Source organism: Ranitomeya variabilis, chromosome 1, assembly GCF_051348905.1.
Source record: "Ranitomeya variabilis isolate aRanVar5 chromosome 1, aRanVar5.hap1, whole genome shotgun sequence".
Lineage (NCBI taxonomy): Eukaryota > Metazoa > Chordata > Amphibia > Anura > Dendrobatidae > Ranitomeya > Ranitomeya variabilis.
Window position 1 is genome coordinate 2,955,473 of NC_135232.1, and position 18,412 is coordinate 2,973,884.

General features: G+C 47.9%; 1 protein-coding gene across 2 annotated transcripts in view; it reads right to left on the bottom strand.

Annotated features, from left to right (window-relative positions):
- The window catches only part of LOC143801430 (uncharacterized), a 977,383-nt gene that overhangs the window by 941,077 nt on the left and 17,894 nt on the right, over nt 1-18,412 (bottom strand). The window lies entirely within an intron of this gene.

An 18,412-nucleotide genomic window follows, 5' to 3' on the forward strand; every position in this document is an offset into this window, starting at 1 on the left:
TTTTTATTACTCTGCTGCACTGTTGGCGACAATGTTGGGCTGAGTTGCTGACAATTAGGAAGTCGTCTAGGTATGGTATTATAATAACATCTTCCTCCCTTATGTGGGCCATCATTTCTGCTACCACCTTGGTAAAAACACGGGGCGCTACTGAAATGCCAAACGGGAGGGCCTTGTACTGGTATTCATTCACTACTCCCTCCATGACTACTGCTAGTCTGAGGTATTTCTGTGAGTTTTTGTGGATGGGGACGTGATAGTACGCGTCGCTGAGATCCAACACTACCATGAAACAATTTGGAAACAGGTTTTTTATTGTAGATTTTATCGATTCCATTTTGAATGTTTGATTCTTTACATAACTGTTTAATCTCCGTAGATTTATTATTGTGCGGAAGGAACCGTCCGGCTTTGGAATCAGAAACAGTGGGGAAAAGAATCCTTTCCCCCTTTCCAGTAAGGGAACTTCTCGGATCACATCTTTGGTTATGAGTTTCGAGATCTCTAGTTCCAAGGCCTGTTGTTGCCGCCATGAAGGTTTCAATGGAGTGACCACATAGTGTTGGGGAGGAAGGGTGGTAAAGTTTATTTGAAGTCCCATTTTTATTAGGTTTAAAATCCAAGTACTGGAAGAGATTTTTTCCCAGGCCGGAAGGTATTGAGACAGTCTCCCTCCCACCCTGGGGGAGGTGTCACTTAGGGTTTTTTTTATTTCTGGGGGAATTGCCAAAGAGGAAGCCCCTGTCCCTATTTCTCCCCTCCTCCCACCTGTTCTGTTCTCTAGGGGGGCGTCTGCGGAAAAATTTCCTGTTCCGAAAGGGCCGCCTAACGTATGGTGCGGCCAGGTTAGGGAATCCCTTCTTCTTATCCCCTGCTTTTTGTAAATTGTCCTCTAGGGTTTCTCCAAACAGAAATTTTCCCTCACATGGGATTGAACAGAGTTTTTGTTTTGTCTGTAGATCGCTTGGCCAGTTTTTCAGCCATAGTGTTCTACGAGCTGCATTAGACAGGGCTGCCGATTTTGAAGTCAGTTTGATAGAGTCCGCCAAGGAGTCAGCCAAGAAGGCTGCCGCACCCCTAATCATGGGAATTGATTCAATTACTTTTTGTCTAGATACTCCATCCCTTAACTGTTTCTCCAGATTGTCTATCCAAATCATTAGAGATCTGGAAGTACATGCGGCCGCTATGGCGGGTCTTAAACATCCCCCTGCTGACTCCCATGCCCCTTTTAGGAAGGTGTCGGCTCTTTTATCAAGGGGGTCTTTTAGCGTTCCCATGTCCTCAAAGGGCAGTGCAAATTTCTTTGACGCTTTAGCTACTGCCACGTCAAGTTTAGGGGCTTTGTCCCATGATGTAGAATCATCTTCCGCAAAAGGATATTTCCTTTTAAGGGAGGGTACAGATGAATTTTTTCTTTCTGGCTTCTCCCACTCCTTTTTAATTAGGGCCTGCACATTTTCGTTAAGTGGGAAAACTCTGCGTTTTTTCTGGCCCAGACCGCCAAACATAATGTCCTGTACCGTTTTGTCAGGACGTGGATCTAGGACACCCATTGTAAATCTTACAGTCTTTACGAGGGCGTCTATTTCATCTAAGGGGAAGCAGTGGCGGCCTCCACTCTCAGAGTCTGAGGAGGAGGAGGAACCTTTCCTGTCTGACATATCCTCATCAGAACTAGAAGGATCAGAGTGAGAAAGGGGGACAGGTGTTCTCTCCTTAACCCCCTCCCCTTTAAGGGATTTAAACGCTGTTTCTACCTCTGATCTTATTACTGAACGTAATTCAGAGGCAAAACTAGGGGTTTCTTCACAAAGGACTTGTCCTATACAGGAACCGCATAATTTCTTATCCCAGTTCTGTAACAGGGGTTCTCCACATAAGGGACAGTCTCTATGTTTAGTTTTCTCCGTTTTTTTCTTGCCTAAAAAATAAACGGAAAAGGGGACCCTAATTATTTGGTGAACTTTCACGAAGATCACTCACCCAACCCATCTTGCGCAGCCACAGGTACCAGTTCTGGAGGAGGTACGGGATCTTGTATGAGACCCGAAGTAGAAGGTGTCGGCTGGCTGGACATATTGGAGGCTTTACTCTGCGGCGTGGAATGGCTCCTGGAGCGGGTACTTCGGGTGCCTGCAGAGGTCCTTCTCTTTGTCTCGCCTGACTTGCGCTGGTGGTGTCGCTGCTGTTGCTGCGGCGGTGGCTGTAAGGGCTGCGCCGGCTGGAGCTGCTGATCGCTGTCCGCCATACTGGGACTGCATGCAGCAAAGGGCGCTCTTACAGCAGTGTTTTAAATAGAGCGCCGATCACCCCTCCTCCAGGCTGCGTTGTAGGGAAGCGCTGGTCCCCAGTGCGCATGAGCGCTCCCCGGGACCCGGAAGTAGACAGCGTCTACATCCGGTGCGGCGGCCATCTTGGTGCTCTCACACACCAGGCCGTCGCTCCGGACCAGGCCTCTCTGCAGAGGCACGCCGGGTCCCTGAAGCCCCTACCCCAATCCGGGGAGGCAGCCGCGCTCCCCTCCGCACGCTCTGCAGCCCCATCGGACCCAGAAGCGGCGGCGTCGGACAAAGTGCCAGCGGTGACAGGGGCCTCCCCGCCGTCATACCTCCACTGGTCGGCTCCGGATCACAGGTACCGATCCTGAGGGTTCCCCTGTCAGGGACAGGAAACAAAACTGAGGCAGGAGAGAGGTACCGCCCTTTTTATCCTGTAGGTTTCCTGTCCCTGAAGGGCGGATTCCCTCTCTCTGGTAGTGCTGTCATGGGCGACTGAGAAAAAATGATTTTTTAATTTTCACAGCGCTACATTCTAAACTTTAGTGAAACAATTGGGGGTTAAAAGTGCTCACCACACATCTAGAAAAGTTCCTTAGGGGGACTTCTTTCCAAAATGGTGTCACTTGTGAGGGTTTCCACTGTTTAGACACGTCAGGGGCTCTCCAAACACGACATGGGTTACGATCTCAATTCCAGCCAATTTTGCATTGAAAAGTCAAATGGCGCTCCTTCCCTTCCGCGCTCTGCCATGCGCCCAAACAGTGGTTTATCCCCATATATGAAGTATGAGCGTACTCAGGACAAATTGCACAACAACTTTTGGGGTCCAATTTATCCTGTTACCCTTGGGAAAATAAAAAATTTGGGGCAAAAAGATCATTTTTTGTGAAAATTAATAAGAATTTTTTTTTACGGCTCTACATTATAAACTTCTGTGAAGCACCTGGAGGTTCAAAGTGCTCACCACACATCTAGAGTAGTTCCTTAGAGGGTGTACTTTCCAAAATGGTGTCACTTGTGGGGGTTTCCACTGTTTAGGCACATCAGGGGCTCTCCAATTGCGACATGGGTTCCGATCTCAATTCCAGCAAATCTTGCATTGATAAGTCAGATGGCGCTTGTCACGATTCACACCGTGACTGTCAAGATCCCTTAGCCGCTGCCCACAATGTGTCACGGATTGGGGTGACTTTAGACCAGCAGACGGCTATCACATGTGCAGGGGGCTTATCCTAGTTATCCCTCCACTGCCACAATGTGATGAAAACACACACACGAGGTTATTGACCTCTTAGTTTACAGCAGGGGCTTATTTTAGGTATCCCACTGCTCTTCAATATACCATGAACTGCAGGGATTTGTGTATCCCGCTTACAGTTCCACTCAACACTTGCAGCTCTCTGGCGCCCCCCTTACTCTCAGGTCAGATTAGGTACTGCACCTAGGGTAATTCGTCGCCAGAAACGCTGCCTGCTATGTACTGGCTATTGGGCGCGCTGCAGCGACGCGATAACTACTCCCACGCAGGCAGGAACAATAATTATCAAGCCGCAGTCGCTACAGTGAGCCCCAAAAGCCTGCACACGGTAAGCTGCCACCAGCCTCGATTAAACGAGTCCGAAGCAAACCCAAAACAGTAGCGTCATTTCCCTTCAAGAGACTTAGGGTACGTTTTTAGAGCAGGGAGGAAGAACTGGCATGAAATAATATACCCCACAAAATGTAGGCAGTGCTTTTTATCAAAATATTTTACAAAGATGTTACAAATGAGACCATTGCAAATATGTACAAGGTAATTATAAAAAAAACAGGGAACATGAGAAATACACTTACAGTTGTTCAGAGCATTGCAGGCAACCAGGCTAGGGGGGTTTCCATCTATCCCAGTGCATTAGCACTCGCAGTCAGGTCGCTTCAGGTAAAAACTCACAACTCCCCCCTGGAAGCCTGCCAGCAACTTTATAACCTACAGCCTGTGACCTCACAGAAAGGGTTGAGTTAGGATCACCCTCCCCTTTCTTCAGTTTGAGTAAGGCAACCTTAAATTTGTTTACTTTCTATAACTTCGCTACAGCACATCATAAACGTACCATACCCAGCATACATCTCGTATTATCGTGGGCATTCCGATGAGATCAAATATGTCCTATTATTTACAGAGCAATCCCTACTTCTTCACCCGATGGAGTTAGACGCCCGTATTTAGAGTGATGCGTAGATCCACCGAGGGAGAATAAGAAGATATATGTACCATTTTCCTATCTTACATCGTCTGCCTAATATCTTACAAAAATGGAACAAAGAACTTTCATGTGTTCTAGAGATTTAGAATCCAGTTCTTGCTGGAGGAAGATTCTACCTGGTCGTAAACATTCCTTTAGGCAATAAAACGCTCTTCCCCCATGTACATTGGCAAGGCAGCTCTTGGCTGAGTGAAAGGGAAGGGGGGCTTTTTTAGCCCACAGCTGGCTAGCAAGAAAACTAACTTATGATATTTCATACCATATCGTGACACCTCCCCCTTTTGGTGTGCGCTACGGCGGCAGAACCTCTCGGTATGCCTCCATGCGCACCTCCGTGGGTTCACCCTGGCGGGAGGGTTCATCTGCATTTCCATGCTCTTTGCCCGCTTTGTGTTCAATGGTGAAGTCAAATTGCTGAAGGGCAAGGCTCCAGCGTAGCAACCTGCCATTGGTTCCACACATGGTGCTTAGCCAGCGCAAAGGGTCGTGGTCGGTCAACACAGTGAAGGTGCGACCGTACAAGTAGGGCTGCAAGCGCTGCAGGGCCCAGACTATGGCCAGGCACTCCTTCTCAATGGTGGAGTAGGCCACTTCCCTCGGCAAAAGTTTCCGGCTCAGGTACAACACGGGGTGCTCTTGGTCCTCCGAGTCAACCTGGCTGAGCACAGCACCAAGGCCAAACTCACTGGCGTCGGTCTGTACCAAGAACGGTCGACTGCTGTCGACTGCTTTCAACACAGGGGCGTTGCACAGTGCTATTTTCAATGCCTGGAAGGCCCCCTCACAGCCATCTGTCCAGTTGACGATGTGGGGTAGCTTCTTCCTGGTGAGGTCCGTCAAAGGTTTTGCCAGGCTACTGTAGTGCTGCACAAAGCACCTATAGTACCCTGCAGTGCCCAGGAAGGACATCACCTGTTTCTTGGTCCCAGGAGTGGGCCAGTTCACGATCACGCCCACTTTGTCAGGCTCCGGTTTCAGGGTGCCCCAGGTAGTTGACCTCCCTCATGCCCATCTGGCACTTTCCCGGCTTGATAGTCAGTCCTGCTCGGTGAATTCGCCCGAGCACCTCCTCGAGATGCTGCAGGTGTTCATCCCAGGAGGGACTGAAGATGGCAATGTCATCTAAGTACGCCACAGCGTACTTCCCCAGTCCCTGAAGCAGGAGATTGACCATCCGCTGGAAAGTGGCAGGGGCATTCTTCATGCCGAAGGGCATGACCGTGGACTGGTACAGTCCAAAGGGTGTGACAAAGGCGTACTTCTCCTGCGCCTCGGGGCTCAGGGGAATCTGCCAGTATCCGCGACTCAGATCCATTATTGTCAGGTATTTTGCGCCCGCTAACTTCTCAAGCAGCTCCTCGATGCGCGGCATTGGGTGCGCATCAGAGGCTGTAATGGCATTGAGCCCCCTGTAGTCCACGCAGAACCGGGTGGTCCAGTCCTTCTTTGGCACGAGAACTACAGGTGAGGCCCACGCGCTCTTTGACCGTCGAATCACCCCCAGCTGTAACATCTCATCGATTTCCTGGCGCATAATCTGCTGCACCTGGTCAGAGATTCGATAGGGTGTTCGCCGTAGTGGGGCGTGATTCCCGGTGTCCACCTCGTGGACGGCTAACTCAGTCCTTCCAGGCCGGTTGGAGAACACGACCCGGAAGGGTTCCAGTGTGGTTTGCAACTGCAACCGCTGTGGTTCATCTAGCGAGGCGTACCTCCACGTCCTCAATGGACCCACGGGCCTTGGCTTGGGCCAGCATGTCCAGGAGGGTGTCTTCCTCCCCTTCTTCGGGTGCGCTGCAGACCGGTAGGACGAAAGGTTCACGTACGTGATGAGCCTTCATCATGTTGACGTGAAAGGCCTTTCGCCTACCCCGAGTGTGGTCAAGCGTGACCACATAGGTGACCGGGTTGAGCTGTTGGTGGACGACGTACGGGCCCTCCCAGGCTGCCTGAAGCTTATCCGTTGGTACGGGAACCAGAACCCACACCTTTTGACCCACGTGGTAGGTCCGCTCCCGGGCGTTCTGGTCGTACCAGTGCTTCTGATCAGCCTGAGCCTGCGTCATGTTGTCATGCACCAACTGCGTCAAGGTCTGCATCTTGTCACGGAAGCGCATGACATACTCCACTATGGACACTTCAGAAGGGTTCGGCTCCTCTTACCAACCCAAGGGGTCCCCGGACTCGCCTGCCGTACAGGAGCTCGAAGGGGGAGAACCCCGTCGAGGCCTGCGGAACCTCTCGGTAAGCGAATAGCAGGTGTGGGAGGTACCGCTCCCAGCCGCGCCTGTTATGACCCCAATGGCGAGGGTCTCAGAGGAACGTGGAAGTCTGCAGAATACAAAAATCCAGCTCATAGGGCAGTGGTAACTGGGTTGACCATATATCTACTCCTAACGCCAACACTAGAAGTAGCCGGGGATCATTCCTACGTTGATTCTAGATGACACGCTCCAGCCGGAGAATCTAGCTACCCCTAGTAGAGGAAAACAAAGACCTTTCTTGCCTCCAGAGAAGGGGACCCCAAAGCTGGATAGAAGCCCCCCACAAATAATGACGGTGAGGTAAGAGGAAATGACAAACACAGAAATGAACCAGGTTTAGCACAGAGAGGCCCGCTTACTGATAGCAGAATAAAGAAAGGTAACTTATATGGTCAACAAAAACCCTATCAAAATCCACACTGGAAATTCAAGAACCCCCGAACCGTCTAACGGTCCAGGGGGAGAACACCAGCCCCCTAGAGCTTCCAGCAAAGGTCAGGATATAGATTAGGAACAAGCTGGACAAAAATGCAAAACCAAAACAAATAGCAAAAAGCAAAAGGCAGACTTAGCTGATATAACTGGAACCAGGATCAGTAGACAAGAGCACAGCAGACTAGCTCTGATAACTACGTTGCCAGGCATTGAACTGAAGGTCCAGGGAGCTTATATAGCAACACCCCTAACTAACGACCCAGGTGCGGATAAAAGGAATGACAGAAAAACCAGAGTCAAAAAACTAGTAACCACTAGAGGGAGCAAAAAGCAAATTCACAACAGTACCCCCCCCTTAGTGAGGGGTCACCGAACCCTCACCACGACCACCAGGGCGATCAGGATGAGCGGCATGAAAGGCACGAACTAAATCGGCCGCATGAACATCAGAGGCGACCACCCAGGAATTATCCTCCTGACCATAGCCCTTCCACTTGACCAGGTACTGAAGCCTCCGCCTGGAGAGGCGAGAATCCAAGATCTTCTCCACCACGTACTCCAACTCGCCCTCAACCAACACCGGAGCAGGAGGCTCAGCAGAAGGAACTACAGGCACAATGTACCGCCGCAACAAGGACCTATGAAATACATTGTGAATAGCAAACGACACAGGAAGATCCAGACGAAAAGATACAGGATTAAGGATTTCCAATATCTTGTAAGGCCCAATAAAACGAGGTTTAAATTTGGGAGAGGAGACCTTCATAGGAACAAAGCGGGAAGAAAGCCATACCAAATCCCCAACGCGTAGTCGGGGACCCACACCGCGGCGGCGGTTGGCAAAGCGCTGAGCCTTCTCCTGTGACAACTTCAAGTTGTCCACCACATGATTCCAGATCTGCTGCAACCTATCCACCACAGAATCCACCCCAGGACAGTCAGAAGGCTCCACATGACCCGAAGAAAAGCGAGGATGGAAACCAGAGTTGCAGAAAAAAGGCGAAACCAAGGTGGCGGAACTAGCCCGATTATTAAGGGCAAACTCAGCCAACGGCAAGAATGTCACCCAATCGTCCTGATCAGCAGAGACAAAACACCTCAAATAAGCCTCCAAAGTCTGATTGGTTCGCTCCATCTGTCCATTAGTCTGAGGATGGAAAGCAGACGAAAACGACAAATCAATGCCCATCCTACTACAAAAGGATCGCCAGAACCTGGAAACGAACTGGGATCCTCTGTCTGACACAATATTCTCAGGGATGCCGTGCAAACGAACCACGTTCTGGAAAAACACAGGAACCAGATCGGAAGAGGAAGGCAGCTTAGGCAAAGGAACCAAATGGACCATCTTGGAGAAGCGATCACATATCACCCAGATAACGGACATGCCCTGAGATAGCGGAAGATCAGAAATGAAATCCATGGAGATATGTGTCCAAGGTCTCTTCGGGACAGGCAAGGGCAAGAGCAAACCGCTGGCACGAGAACAGCAAGGCTTAGCTCGAGCACAAGTCCCACAGGACTGCACAAATGACCGCACATCCCTTGACAAGGAAGGCCACCAAAAGGACCTGGCCACCAGATCTCTGGTGCCAAAAATTCCCGGGTGACCTGCCAACACCGAGGAATGAACCTCGGAAATGACTCTGCTGGTCCACTTATCCGGGACAAACAGTCTGTCAGGTGGACAAGACTCAGGCCTATCAGCCTGAAATCTCTGCAACACACGTCGCAGATCCGGAGAAATAGCTGACAAGATAACTCCATCTTTAAGAATACCAACAGGATCAGCGACTCCAGGAGCATCAGGCACAAAGCTCCTAGAAAGAGCATCGGCCTTCACATTCTTTGAACCTGGTAAATACGAGACAACAAAATCAAAGCGGGAGAAAAACAATGACCAGCGGGCCTGTCTCGGATTAAGGCGTTTAGCAGACTCGAGATACATCAGATTTTTGTGATCAGTCAAGACCACCACACGATGCTTAGCACCCTCGAGCCAATGACGCCACTCCTCAAATGCCCATTTCATGGCCAACAACTCCCGATTGCCCACATCATAATTTCGCTCGGCAGGCGAAAACTTCCTAGAGAAAAAGGCACAAGGTTTCATAACAGAGCAACCAGGACCTCTCTGCGACAAAACGGCCCCTGCCCCAATCTCCGAAGCATCCACCTCAACCTGAAAGGGAAGTGAGACGTCAGGCTGGCACAAAACAGGCGCCGAAGTAAATCGGCGTTTCAACTCCTGGAAAGCCTCCACGGCAGCAGGAGCCCAGTTAGCTACATCGGAGCCCTTCTTGGTCATATCCGTCAAAGGTTTCACAATGCTAGAAAAATTAGCGATAAAACGACGGTAGAAGTTAGCGAAGCCCAAGAACTTCTGAAGACTCTTAACTGACGAGGGCTGAGTCCAATCAAGAATAGCTCGGACCTTGACTGGGTCCATCTCCACAGCAGAAGGGGAAAAAATGAACCCCAAAAAGGGAACCTTCTGTACACCAAAGAGACACTTTGAGCCCTTGACAAACAAAGAATTTTCACGCAAAATTTTAAAGACCAACCTGACCTGCTCCACATGCGAATCCCAATTATCAGAAAAAACCAAAATATCATCCAGATAAACAATCAAAAATTTATCCAGATACTTCCGGAAAATGTCATGCATAAAGGACTGAAAAACTGAAGGCGCATTGGAGAGCCCAAAAGGCATCACCAAGTACTCAAAATGACCTTCAGGCGTATTGAATGCGGTTTTCCATTCATCACCTTGCTTAATGCGCACAAGGTTGTACGCACCACGAAGGTCTATCTTGGTGAACCACTTGGCACCCTTAATCCGGGCAAACAAGTCAGACAACAGTGGTAAAGGATACTGAAATTTGACAGTGATCTTATTTAAAAGCCGATAATCAATACAAGGTCTCAAAGATCCGTCCTTTTTTGCCACAAAAAAGAATCCCGCACCAAGAGGGGAAGAAGACGGACGAATATGTCCTTTCTCCAGAGACTCCTTGATATATGAACGCATAGCGGTATGTTCAGGTACCGACAGATTAAACAGTCTTCCCTTAGGAAATTTACTGCCTGGGATCAAATCTATAGCACAGTCACAGTCCCTATGAGGAGGCAGTGCACTGGACTCAGACTCACTGAAGACATCCTGATAATCAGACAAATACTCCGGAACTTCCGAAGGCGTAGAAGAAGCAATAGACACAGGCAGGGAATCCCCATGAATACCACGACAGCCCCAACTTGAGACTGACATAGCCTTCCAGTCCAGGACTGGATTATGGGTCTGTAACCATGGCAGCCCTAAAACAACCAAATCATGCATTTTATGTAAAACCAGGAAACGTATCACCTCGCGGTGTTCAGGAGTCATGCACATGGTAACCTGTGTCCAATACTGCGGTTTATTTGCTGCCAATGGTGTAGCATCAATACCCCTAAGAGGAATAGGATTTTCTAATGGTTCAAGAGTAAAACCACAGCGCTTAGCAAATGAGAGATCCATGAGACTCAGGGCAGCACCTGAATCTACAAACGCCATGACAGGATAAGATGACAGTGAGCAAATCAAAGTTACAGACAGAATAAATTTAGGTTGCAAATTACCAACGGTGACAGGACTAACAACCTTAGCTATACGTTTAGAGCATGCTGAGATAACATGTGTAGAATCACCACAGTAGTAGCACAAGCCATTCCGGCGTCTATGAATTTTCCGCTCATTTCTAGTCAGGATTCTATCACATTGCATTAAATCAGGTGTCTGTTCAGACAACACCATGAGGGAATTTGCGGTTTTTCTATCACATTGCACCGAATTAGGTGTCTGTTCAGACAACACCATGAGGGGATTTGCGGTTTTGCGCTCCCGCAACCGCCGGTCAATTTGAATAGCCAGTGCCATAGTATCATTCAGACCTGTGGGAATGGGAAAACCCACCATAACATTCTTAATGGCTTCAGAAAGGCCATTTCTAAAATTAGCGGCCAGTGCACACTCGTTCCAATGTGTCAGCACGGACCATTTCCGAAATTTTTGGCAATACACTTCAGCCTCGTCCTGCCCCTGAGACATAGCCAGCAAGGCCTTTTCTGCCTGAATCTCAAGATTGGGTTCCTGATAAAGTAAACCGAGCGCCAGAAAAAACGCATCAAGATCAGCCAATGCCGGATCTCCTGGCGCCAGCGAAAAAGCCCAATCCTGAGGGTCGCCCCGTAAGAACGAAATAACAATTTTTACTTGCTGAGCAGAATCTCCAGATGAACAGGGTCTCAGGGACAAAAACAATTTGCAATTATTCACGAAATTCCTAAACTTAAACCTGTCTCCGGAAAACAGTTCAGGAATCGGTATTTTAGGTTCTGACCTAGGATTTCTGATAACATAGTCTTGTATGCCCTGCACACGAGTAGCCAGCTGGTCCACACTTGTAATCAAGGTCTGGACATTCATGTCTGCAGCAAGCATAGCCACTCTGAGGTAAAGGGGAAGAAGAAAAAAAAAACTCAGAATCTTCTTTCTTATAATCCCTCTTCTGCAATGCATTAAACATTTAATACTGGCCTGGCAAACTGTTATGACCCCAATGGCGAGGGTCTCAGAGGAACGTGGAAGTCTGCAGAATACAAAAATCCAGCTCATAGGGCAGTGGTAACTGGGTTGACCATATATCTACTCCTAACGCCAACACTAGAAGTAGCCGGGGATCATTCCTACGTTGATTCTAGATGACACGCTCCAGCCGGAGAATCTAGCTACCCCTAGTAGAGGAAAACAAAGACCTTTCTTGCCTCCAGAGAAGGGGACCCCAAAGCTGGATAGAAGCCCCCCACAAATAATGACGGTGAGGTAAGAGGAAATGACAAACACAGAAATGAACCAGGTTTAGCACAGAGAGGCCCGCTTACTGATAGCAGAATAAAGAAAGGTAACTTATATGGTCAACAAAAACCCTATCAAAATCCACACTGGAAATTCAAGAACCCCCGAACCGTCTAACGGTCCGGGGGGAGAACACCAGCCCCCTAGAGCTTCCAGCAAAGGTCAGGATATAGATTAGGAACAAGCTGGACAAAAATGCAAAACCAAAACAAATAGCAAAAAGCAAAAGGCAGACTTAGCTGATATAACTGGAACTAGGATCAGTAGACAAGAGCACAGCAGACTAGCTCTGATAACTACGTTGCCAGGCATTGAACTGAAGGTCCAGGGAGCTTATATAGCAACACCCCTAACTAACGACCCAGGTGCGGATAAAAGGAATGACAGAAAAACCAGAGTCAAAAAACTAGTAACCACTAGAGGGAGCAAAAAGCAAATTCACAACACGCGCCCTTGTGTCTCAACCAGCATGCATAGCATCTGTTTGAGGGTACCATTGAAGCGTTCACACAAGCCATTGGTCTGTGGGTGATACGCACTCGATACCAGGTGTTTCACCTGCATTTTCTTACAGAGAGCCTCCATTAGGTGAGACATAAATTGGGTCCCTTGATCAGTAAGCATTTCCTTGGGAAATCCTACACGTGAAAAGATGGCCAACAGGGCATCCGCCACCTTATCTGCCCTAGTTGACGACAGAGCTACTGCCTCTGGGTACCAGGTAGCGTAGTCTACCACAGTAAGAATATATCGCTTTCCAGAGCTGCTGGGGACGGCCAGCGGGCCCACAATGTCCACCGCAATCCTCTGGAAAGGCTCCTCTATCACTGGCAAAGGGATCAGGGGAGCCTTAAGAGCAGGCACCGCCTTCCCCACTCTTTGACAGGTGACACAGGAGCGGCAGTAGTTGGACACATCTGTCCCCATCTTAGGCCAATAGAAGTGTTGAGACAGCCGGGCCTTAGTTTTGCTGATCCCCAAGTGTCCAGCTAGCGGAATCTCATGGGCAATCCGCAACAACTCACCCCTGAATTGCTGCGGGACGACCAGCTGTCTTTCCCTCAACCACTCCTTTTGTGATTCTCCGGGTACTGTCTCCCGGTACAACCTTCCTCCTTCCCAGAACACCTTCTCCTTATCAGACTCGGAGAATGACGTCCCGGTGAGCTGTCTCAAACTCTCAAGGCTCGCATCTGTGTGCAGAGCGGCCTGAAACTCCTGGCTAGGGGAAGCCAAAAGCGATGTCAGGGTCCCTTCCCCACGGGAACCCTCTTGGACCTGCACTGGGTCCACCTCTGGTTCAGTCACACTGATGACTGAGGAGGGTCCGGGAGGCAGACAGTTATCTGCGTCCCGGGCACTCTGACTGCGGGTGACAGCAGCTACGTAGGCTGTCTCCCCGGGGGTTTCTACAGACCCATCAGCCGACGCTGCTATGGGCTCTACCTCCCCATCCACCCCCATTACCTCAGGAGCATTGCTACTTATGGGCCAGTTACCTTCCTCGGTGGCACTGGTCAATTGCATGGCATCACCCTCCTCACGGTTCCCATGTATCTCCCCATTTCTTGTAGCACCGACACTTGCCCCTGCTAGAGGTTCCTCAGCCGTCTCACTCCGCAGAGCGACGTGGCTGAGCACTCCTGTACCTATGGACACATCAACTTTCACAGAAACATCATTATCAGATGCCGTTGGCACAGGTACAACATTTTTTTTTTTTAAACTCGTTTATTGAACATAACAAGGTGCACATAATATTGTAACCGAATTGATAAACAAGTATGATTCCAGTCATCTTAATACACAAAATGTTACATGACTTCGTTCACAGAAAAGTTAAAGCATTACAGTACACCCAAAGAATCTACAACAAAACTTTAGACTCTTTTTTCTGAACACTCAATCATCTTGCTGCCAAAAGAAAAATAAAAAACTAACACCCACTGTAGCAAACATATATTTTAAACATCGAGAAGAGGCAGTAACCAATGAAAATTTGTCAAATAATGTAGAAAAGCTAGGCTATCCATCACGTGATGACATGGTGTGGTATGAAGAGTTCCATATCTCCCATATCTTTTCAAATTTTCCCATACAACCTCTATTCTGGTATAGTGTGCGTTCAAAAGGTATTACCGAGTTCACCAGATCGATCCATGCTCTGAGCGACGGATTATTGTTCCCCATCCATCTTAAAGCTATTATTTTCCTTGCTAAAAAAAGTGTTTCTCTCAGAAGAATTTGTACATGATGTCCCCATATCTCTTCATCAAGTACTCCGAATAGACATATTAACGGATCTAAGGGGACAGAAGTATGCATTAGAGAGGACAGCAAGGATGTCACCTCCCTCCAAAAGGATTGAATGATTGGACAGCCCCATATCATGTGTAGAAAATCCGCTTCCTCTACATGACATCTCAGACATTCCGAGGAGCCGCCCCTACCCATTTTAAATAGCCGCGACGGGGTTAGATAAGCTTGATGTATTATATACATTTGGATCATTTTATTGTTAGCCGATGGGGATACCTTGGATGGGGACTCTAAAATCATTTCCCAGTCCTCATCCTGAAGATCTGGAATTAAAAGCTTCCATTTCCCTTTAACCGGCAGTACCTCAGAATCCGCACCCACAGACAATAGATGTGTGTATAGAGTGGAAATGAGACCTCGGGGCCCCTGTGATTTGAGGATCCCTATTAACGGAAGGGACGATATTATTGACATAGGCCCCATTCTGCGTATATATGATTGTAGCGCAGATCTAAGTTGCAAATAACGAAAGAATTGGGATCTTGGAATATCACATTTAACTCGTAGTTGTTCAAAAGACATCAACACACCCTGTTCGTATAAATTATTAATGGAAGCAATCCCATGCGAGGTCCAAAATTGGGTAGATGGGTGATCTAACAGCTCCCGGAGACACTCATTGTTCCACAATGGCATTTTGGCTATAATATTTTCAAAGTGAGCGACCTTTTTCCCCTGACGCCAAACCGATCTCGCTAGGCGAAGGAGTGGTAACAATTTAGGGGTATTGGGTTTGTCTATTTCTAAAAAACCCAGTAAACACTCCGTTTTTGCTGCATGGGCCAGATGACTTTCCGAGTTTGGAAGATGACCCCCAGGCATCCACGCACTCAGTGCTCTTAATTGTCCGGCTAAGTAATATAGAAAAAAATTAGGTAACGCTACACCCCCCATCTGTTTGGATCTTTGCAAAGTAGACAGCTTAAGTTTAGGTCTAGATTTCCCCCACACAAAAGATGATATTAAGGAGTTTAGGTTTGAAAAAAAGGATCTGGGGACGGGAACTGCACTGTGCTGGAGGGAATAGTTAAGCTTCGGAAGTAATATCATCTTAATTAGATTTATACGACCAGAGACAGACAATGGCAATTTCTCCCATACCGTAAATTTATGTTTGACTAGATCTAATAATGGCAGAACATTAAGCTGTAAATCCAGCTCACTACTCCTAGGTATATTTATTCCCAAATACTTAAAATGGGACACTACTGGTAATGGTGATAGCTTCTCAAGGTGATCAGCCGAAGCATGGGAGAGAGACATCAAGGAGGACTTGTCCCAATTTATATATAATCCGGAGTACCCACTAAATTTATTTATGATGGAAATCACCTGTGGTAGTGTCTCTTCCACATCATCCATAAAAACTACCATGTCATCTGCATACAGGCCAACAGTCTCTACACGGTTAGCTATTGTAATACCTTTAATAGACGGGGCAGATCTCATACGTATCGCTAGTGCTTCGATAGCGAGGGCAAAAAGGGCCGGCGAAAGGGGGCAGCCCTGCCGGGTCCCTCTCATTAGGGGGAAAGCATCTGACCTGGAATTATTGACTATTATCCGAGCTTTAGGTTTCATATATATTGCGCTAATCCATTTTTGAAACTTGGGGCCGAAATTATATTTCTGCAGACATGCATTTAAAAAGGACCATTCAAGGGAATCAAACGCCTTGGCCGCGTCTAGCGAGGCCAAAGCCCATCTGTTTTCCAATTTTAGTGAGCTATATTGTGTTACCGACTGGACCCTCCTAATATTAATAGACGTGTTTTTACCAGGCATAAATCCGGTCTGGTCTGGGTGTATTATATCTAATATTACTGCATTCAATCTAGTGGCTAGTATTTTAGTGAAAATCTTATAGTCAACATTTACCAGTGATATAGGGCGGTATGATCCACATTCCAGGGGGTCTTTATCTTCCTTTTTTAAAACTATAATATTTGCATCATAAAAAGAATCTGGCAAAGAACCTCCCCCTCTCCAAATTTCCCGGAACACCCTCAAAAGACTCGGTGCTAGGTGGTCACGATATTGCCTATACAATTCTATGGGGAACCCGTCGGGGCCCGGTGCCTTCCCAGAGGCCATGTCCGCTATAGCAGTATTAATTTCCTCCAAAGTAAAATCTGCATCTAAAAAAGCTTGTTGTGCAGAGCTCAACACAGGAAATTCAATATCTGACAAGTAACCCAGACAGTCCACCGTATTAAGGTCCCCTTGAGAACGATATAACTTTTTATAATATTCCTGAAAGCATAGAAGTATGTCACTCGTGGAGGTCACTATTATGCCATCTGGGTTTCGGATTTTAAGTATAGTATTCGATGTATTTTGTTGTCGTACCATGAAGGCTAGTAGTTTGCTTGACTGATTCCCCAGTTCAAAGTAAGTTTAGGTACCGTCACACTAAGCGACGCTGCAGCGATAGCGACAGCAATGCCGATCGCTGCAGCGTCGCTGTGTGGTCGCTGGAGAGCTGTCACACAGACCGCTCTCCAGCGACCAGCGATGCCGAGGTCCCCGGGTAACCAGGGTAAACATCGGGTTGCTAAGCGCAGGGCCGCGCTTAGTAACCCGATGTTTACCCTGGTTACCAGCGTAAAAGTTAAAAAAACAAACAGTACATGCTCACCTGCGCGTCCCCCAGCCTCTGCATCCTGACACTGACTGAGCTCCGGCCCTAACAGCAGAGCGGTGACGTCACCGCTGTGCTTTCACTTTCAGTTTAGGGCCGGCGCTTTAGTGTCAGGAAGCAGAGGCTGGGGGACGCGCAGGTGAGTATGTACTGTTTGTTTTTTTAACTTTTACGCTGGTAACCAGGGTAAACATCGGGTTACTAAGCGCGGCCCTGCGCTTAGTAACCCGATGTTTACCCTGGTTACCAGTGTAAAATATCGCTGGTATCGTCGCTTTTGCTGTCAAACACGGCGATACACGGCGACCTAGCGACCAAATAATGTGCAGACCTTCTAGCAGCGACCAGCAATTTCACAGCGGGATCCAGATCGCTGCTGCGTGTCAAATACAGCGATATCGCCATCCAGGTCGCTGCAACGTCACGGATTGCTGGCGATATCGCCTAGTGTGACGGTACCTTTTGTCTAGTGAAGAAAAGTTTACGTTTGGATTTAGTGTCAACATATTGTGCATGTAATCTGTGAGATAACAACCACTCTGCCCTATTCACACTGGTCTGATTAGCGATATAGGCCTTTTCTGAGTCCCTTAGTCGTTGTTCCATCTCATCATCTTCACGAGAGGTTTTCCGTTTAATGTAGGAGATTGTAGACGTCAAGCAACCTCTCATGAACGCTTTAAGAGCGTCCCAAAACATATTTATATTTTGTGGCTCTGGGTCGGATGTTATGAAACAGTCTAGTTGTTCTAGAGTTCTATCATTGGGGCCAATCAGTTTTAACCAAAATGGATTTAGTTTCCAAACCCTCTCCTGCCTCTTCTGACCAAAGTTAAGTTTAAGGATTACTGGGCTGTGGTCTGAAATACCTCTATTCCCATGCTGTACCTCCTCTACCCAAATGGCCAAATTGCTGGAGCCAAAGATATAATCCAGGCGAGATAAAGTGCGCCGAACTGACGAGTGGCAGGTGTATTCTTTTTTATCTGGGTATTGTATCCTCCATAAATCCAACCAGCCACTGCCCTCCATGAATGTGAATAAACGAGATCGGCCTAGAGTCTCCCCTGGAGCCCTATCTTCAAGTCTAAGTCTGTCAAGACCCTCATCCATAACCAGGTTAAAATCGCCCATGCACACAATATGTGCATCTGGGTAGTTTAAAGTAAATCCCAATGCCTTTTTTATGATGGATAAATTAGCAGGGGGGGGATTATATATACAAATAATAACATATTCCTTCAAATCAATCCATGCGTGTACAAAAATAAAACGCCCTTCAGTGTCTCTCCATATCTCTCCGACCTCCCATCTAATATCCTTATGGATTA